The following is a 6,559-nucleotide window of genomic DNA, read 5'->3' on the forward strand; positions in this document are numbered from 1 at the left end:
CCGGTGGTGGCTGCTCCTCTCTCCCGACTCCCTCTCGTCCCCTCGCTCCTTTCTCTGCTCCTTCTCCTTCCTTCTCTCTCGCTGGTTTCTCTCACTCGCCACAGCCTCTTTCCCTCCCTTTCCCGTTCCTTGTTTGTTCTCTTTCTCCCCCCACTCCACCCCCGCCCAATCTCGTTTCCTTTTTTCCCTCTGTTTTTGTTTCTCCTATTTATTTATTTATTTATTTCCCGTTATTTCTTTGCTCGGTTCTTTCCTTCTCTTTCCATGTCTATTTTTTTTCCTCCTCTCGCACTTTATTCCCCTTTTCTCCTTCTCTCCCTAGTTTTCCCTTGCCCAATGCCCCTTTTTTTCCCCCTGCTTTTCCCACCTCCCGCCTTTCTGCAACCCGCTCCCGCACCCGGGGGTGCCCCCTTCCTTACCCGCTCCTAAGTGGCGCTGAGAAACCCGCAGCGCCTGGTGGTTCCGGAGCCGCCGCTCCGCATCCTCCTGCCCAGCTCCGCGCGCGCGGCTCGTCCCGCCACGGAGGAGCCCCCGGGGGCTCCGCGGAGCGCAGCCCGCCAGGCCAGACGCGACGGCGATGGGCGCGGGGGCGAAGCCGGGCGCSCCGGGGGGCAGGTCTGGGGAGCGGGGGCGGCCGCGGTGCCTCCCGCAGCCCGGGCCGAGCTGCGCTCCGGAGCGGGGCCGTGCGGGCTCTGAGCTGCCGAGGCGAGAGCGCGGCGCGGAATTAGCATTTCTGCCAGCCCCCACCTCCGCACGGCTGCCCCCTCCCTCCTCGCCACCCCTTTCCCATCCCACCCTCCACCCCCTCGCCGCTCGCCAGCCTCCAGCGCCGAGACAGACCCCAGCTGGAGCGAGACAGCTCCTTCCCGCTGCAAAAATAGCCCCCAAAATAAAATAAAATAAAATAATAAAATATCTCCCCCCCACGCCACCAAGACCTGTGACTACAACTCATATGCACTCGGCGGCAGCGACGATGCAACCCCCCCCTTCCCGGCCACCCCGCTTTTTCGCTCCGAATTTTCTCCGCCCGCTCGCTCCGGCGGGGCCGGGATGCAAAGGGGGCTGCGGCAGCGAGAGCCGGGGCGAGCGCGGATCATCCCGGGGCTACCGCAGTCCATCCCGGGGGCAAGCCRGGAATGCTTGTGCACGGCGGGGGGGCGCTCCTCAGATGGGGGGCAGCCCCTCCTGCCCACCCATGCAGTGGGTGCGGGGGAAGGTGCGCGCTCCCGAGTCGCCCGGGACGCGCTTCGCCCCATCGAGCCCTGTCGGTCGCGCCCCCCCGGGCCGGGGCTGTCCCCCCGCTCCCCAGTACGGGCCGTGTAATATTTATCAGGGCAGGATGCTGCGGGTGCCACCGCCGCCTCCGCCCGTCCCGTCGCGGGCGGCTCCCTTCTGCAGCGCGCTAATTGAATGCAAATAGCTTTTAAGCACTTGAGCGTCGGGGGGAGGAGAGGTGGGGGCGGAGGTTGGGCGGGGGGCGATGCAGTGGATTACCCGGGACGTGGCTGCCCTCCCTCATCTTCCTCCTGAAGGTTTCAACTCTGTTTGGAAAGGCGCGGTAATGGCGAGGGCTTCGTCTCCCCTCCGCAGCCCGCGGGAGGCGTCGGGGGGGAGTTTTGCCTCTATGGGGGGGGGGCTTTCCACCCCACACACGCTCCCCCCGACCGGCCCTGCCCATCGCCTCTTCCCCCGCGATGTGAAACACGATAAATAATTGATTTTATTAGGAAAATCGATTCGCCCGCTTCCCTCGCTCCCTCCCTCCCTCTCCTGCGCTTCGGCGGCTGCGCCCGGAGGGGCCTTGGGAACCTGGGTGCGGGGGAGGCGGCTGCACCCGGGCCCCGGTGGGGTCCCCCCCGACACCCCCGGCCGGGTCTGTCCTGGCCCCCACGCCCGCCTGTCGCGATACGACGCCGCGACAGTCGCCGGCCCCACCTATCGCTACAGGCCGGCCCTGCGGCGACGTCCCGCGCGGGGGCGGGACACGCGCGGGGCGCCGACGCGAAGGGCTTCGGTGCGGGGCGGTGTAAACCCCGCAGCCAAGAGGCGCCGGGGATGGGCGCCGCCCTGGCCGCCCCTCGGCGCGGGGGGGTCTCGACACCTCCCTGCCGCTTATAGGGGTGGAAATCCCGGTCACTTCTGCCCCGTGGGCTCGGCAGCCCCAGGACGGGCTGCCTCCGCACCGAGAGGAAAGGGGGGAGCGGGGAGCCCAGGGCCGCACCTCGGCCCCAAAAACACAGGGATGGACGCACGCCCCCGCCGTACTCTGGGAAACGAATAGGCGCTAGCCTGCAGGGAGGAGCAGAGGGTGTTTGATAACTGGAAGGGAAGAGGAGGGAAGTACCTTGGCAGCGAGTCTGATCCTGATCCCAGCGCCAGCTGCCTCTGCCCTCCAGATCTTCACAGCAGAGCCCATGCTTAGACCCCCTGCGCTGCCCCATCCAGTGTCCCAGCATAGCGGTCTGCACCGGAGTCAGGCACGGAGCTTTGTTCCGAGAGGTGTGTGAGGTTTTTCCCTCGAGGGATGAGCAGGATCAATGAAGGAGCCCCCTGCACTATCCCAGGTTGAGGATTCCCAGCTCCAGGAGGGAGCCCAGGGTCTGGTTCTGTGCCTGGTTCTGCCTTGGGGCTGGTGACAGACACACAAGCATCATTTAATAAGCTGCTATGGATAAAGCAGCCATCCCAGAGCGGTCTTTTTTTCTGGAGCTTGAAAAGGTCAGGGACATATGGGGTGGGTGTCACCATAACCCCACAGGCAGCATGGGGCAGAGTGGTCCAGCTCATTCTCCAAGGTGACTCCCTTTAACCTCTTCCTCTTGGCTCAGGGCATGGATACGGACTCAGAATCAATTGGCTCCGGGGCACAGGTTTGGCCCAGCCCAATTAACACCTCGTAGATAAAACCTTGGCGCCATTCGGGGCGCAGTATGGTCTAGGATCTGTTCCAAACAGATGGGCAAGGCCAGGTTGTTGCTGTGGAAGGGATTTTAGCTGTGTGGGCACAAGACATGTTGTGACACTGGCCCTCCCTATCTAGGGCTTGCACTTGGTTTATTTAGCAGTATGAGCTTAGCTGGGAGGGCCTCTGAGTTGGCCTTCAGAAGCAGAGATGTGGCCTTTCTTCTACCCACGCTAAGGACAACAGTCTCTAACTCGTTCCCCTGCCACAGCAACAAGCAGTGACAGAGTGACAAGACAGCCAATATGTGTATTTGGGGAGACACAGGAGGAGGAGACAGGGAAGAGGGGGAGCAGACGGCTTTTCTGCACAAGGGAACAAGGAGGGCAGGTGCTGAGGGCCTGATTTGTCCCATCTAATGCACTTCTCCTTGGAGCAGGGAAGAGACATGGGAGGGAGACGAAGCCCCAGGAGCAGAGGAAGTCCYTGCCTTRCAGGCAGCTTCCTCCAAGCCCCAGTGAAGGCTCCAAGCAGAAGGGAGGAAAGCAGGAAGGAGGCTCCCCATCCTGCACAGATGATCCATAGTGCAGTGCTCCACCTGCCACTGTGTCTCCGTGTCTCCCCTTCCTGCCTCAGGCACTTTTATTTGTGTTTTATGGCTTATTTTTCCTTTTTTTTTTAAATTTATTTTCCTTATTTTTCCTTTATGGCTCTTATTTTTCCTTCTCATTGTGATTACTTCTTAAACTTGTGCAGAGCGAGCCCAGGGGCAGGGAGTTCCACAGCTGATGAGGCAGAACATCAAGATGTTCAGCATCTTYAGGCAAGGCACGTGGATGTCCACACCGTATCGCTTAAAGCAGATTGAGCTCATCCTCACAGCAGGTAAATCCTTTCCTAGAAAGATTGATTCCCCTCACAGTGGGGCTCTGCAACCTGGTTATTTGGAGCTTCTCAAGTATTTATCAAAGGCCAGGACTTGGGCTCTGCAACTCAACTGTTACGAATGACAAATGTAAAGAAAGACAAGCCCATGGGGATGCACGTCTGGAAAGGTATTTTGARGAGTGTGGAAGCAGGTTAAACCGCCACAAAGATGTGGCCATAACAGAGGGACACTTGCTCTCCTCATGCCTCAGTTTCCCATGGGCAAGTGCAGGGAGGGACAATCTTTGTGGGAGCTTTTCCACTCCTCAGCAGAAGAGCTCCAGCAGAGGATGGATGGATGGATGGATGGATGGATGGATGGATGGATGGATGGAACACACATAGGTGGAAGAGCAGGCATTAGGGCTGTCAGCATCTTGCTAGCAGCACAGTTGACCTTAGCATTAGGCATCCTGCAGAAATGCCTCAGTATGCTCCTAACATGTGACAAGCAGAAGCTGAGCTGGGGACCAGAGCCTCAGCTGGTGTCAATGATCATAGCCATGCTGGGGAGGGCATGTTCTCCCCTGGTATAAATGAGGGCAGCCTTCCAGGTCCAGGACTCCCTTTTTTGCTATTGGAACCAAGGATGATATGYTGATTTAGACCTGCTAAATACTGATCTTTGCTTGGAAGTATCTGGGGAATCACTTGCCCAGGTGGTCAGGATWAGTTGCTATTTGAGGAAGAGAAGGTCAAGCCAAGGGCTTGGATTTCCTGTGTTGTCCAGTTTCCAGCTATGACTGGCTCCTTGGAGATCAGGTAAACGCATGTGGACACCTTCCTCTGGGCACGTCCTGCCTGGAGGCCTGGCTGCTTGGAGATGATGGGATTTTCCCTCCATCCAGGCAGCTCTCCCAGCTTGATCTCCCTCCAGATGTGCCTCCACTTCTCCAGCCACTTAACAGAGCTCCCCATCTGTCAACCACCACCCCTTGCTCTTGATTCTCCCTGGGATCTCAATCCATTTGGGTGTTAGGGGGCCGATTTTTGCTAAAAGCATAATCCTGTTAATCTTTGGACTCACTGGAGCGGGTCCTTCATTGCATGGCCCCTCCACCCACTCCCCCTGTCCAACCCAAGTGCATTTGCAGGGCATAATCAAATGCAGAGGAGCTGGCCCTTTGGCTCTAATTAGTTTTGTGTGTGTGTTGGAGAAATCCATTTTCATAAACAGGGAGGATTTATGCTCTTCGCTTTGGTCTTTTATTTTTTCTTTTCCTTTGTGAATCCACTAGCACTTTGCTCTGGGCTACCAGGGAGTCATTTTATGAATGGTTTAGATTGAGCAATGCATTATTAATAACAGCCAATCAAGCAAGTAGCGTTCTATACATCATTTCAGGCGATTAGCTTGCTTCCATAAAGTTATTTCTTGCTCTAAAAACTGCTTTTATTCCTAGTGCCTCTGTTTTTCCAAGGGGTGGATGGGGCCAGTAGGGAGTTCAACGTAAGATTTGGCATCGTCACAYGGAGATGTCACACGAGTTTCCACACCCATAGAAAGGATTACGGGCATCTCTCCACCCCGGACCTGAACCCAGCCTTATTTTGTGTTAAAATTATCCCTGCAAAAAGGCTGGGGTGCCGAGGCATTTCGGTGGCGGGTTGGAAATCAGGATCATGTCACGTGGAGGCTGTTGTTTCCCCTTCACCCTGGCGTGGGGGTCACTGCTCCCCTGTCCCGGGGACACCCTGGATATCGCCTTTCCTGCAGGGCTGGAGCTTGTTGAACGCTGCTCCGATCACCCTGCGGTGACTGATGATRATGATGATAACCCTTTTCTAGCCGGGTGACTGAGTTTTATGGCACCTCGGAGCTCATCTCGCTCCTCCAGACCATTGACTTTACTATTGTTTTACAAGATGTYGATGAGGCTGGTGACACTGGACAGATGGTTCTCGCTCTCCCATGGCTGTGTCTCTTGTAGGTGACTACCTGCTTGCCGACCTTGGCCGCTCGTTGTGTGTAACTCCGTACTAGACATCAGAGAGCCTACAGGGCATACGGGATGTGCATCCCCTCCACTGCAGGAATGTGAGAGCCTGGATGGGGAGCCTATGGGAGAGCCTGGATAAGCCGTGGCTGCCCTTGGACCTGGYGACCCCACTTGGGGTCAAAGGTGGCCTGACCCCTGCCCCAGGGTGGCCTTATCTGGGTCTGGTGACAGGTCCTCACACCCTGCCTGCGTTGCTGTCCTTGTCCACGCTCCCTTGGGATTGCTCGGAGCCACGAGGGCACGGGCGGTGCTGCAGAGTCCTGCGTGCACCGGGATGGTGACAGCCGTGAGAGGCCACGTGTGGGACAGGCGGGGCGTCGCGGTCCCCTTGTCCCCGTCTCGCAGCTAAGACTGCCTGGATGTTTCACGGCTGCTTCTGGGTCCTTCATGCAGGAGCGTGCACAGACCCATGAAGGCAGGATGCAAGGACCTGTCACCAGCTCCAGATAAGGCCACCCTGGGGCAGGAGGGAGATGTCCTCGTGATGGCCACAGCAGAGCAGATCCTGGCAAGGCCATGGGCAGGATATGCAGGTGACAACAGCTCCCTAAGGAGGGAGAAGGACAGGGAGGGATGTGTTATCCAGCCATACTTGTGTGCGTACGGATGCATGTGGACTTGGCAATACAGGGAAAGCTGCGTGGCAGTTTGTGTGGGGACCTTTTGGGCGCGTGTGCGTTTGTGAGAGCACCTGTGCACGCCCAAGGGTGCAGGTGCATGCACAGCA

This window comes from Nothoprocta perdicaria, unplaced genomic scaffold (assembly GCF_003342845.1).
Source record: "Nothoprocta perdicaria isolate Ctin4 unplaced genomic scaffold, notPer1 scaffold_332, whole genome shotgun sequence".
Classification (NCBI taxonomy): Eukaryota; Metazoa; Chordata; class Aves; order Tinamiformes; family Tinamidae; genus Nothoprocta; species Nothoprocta perdicaria.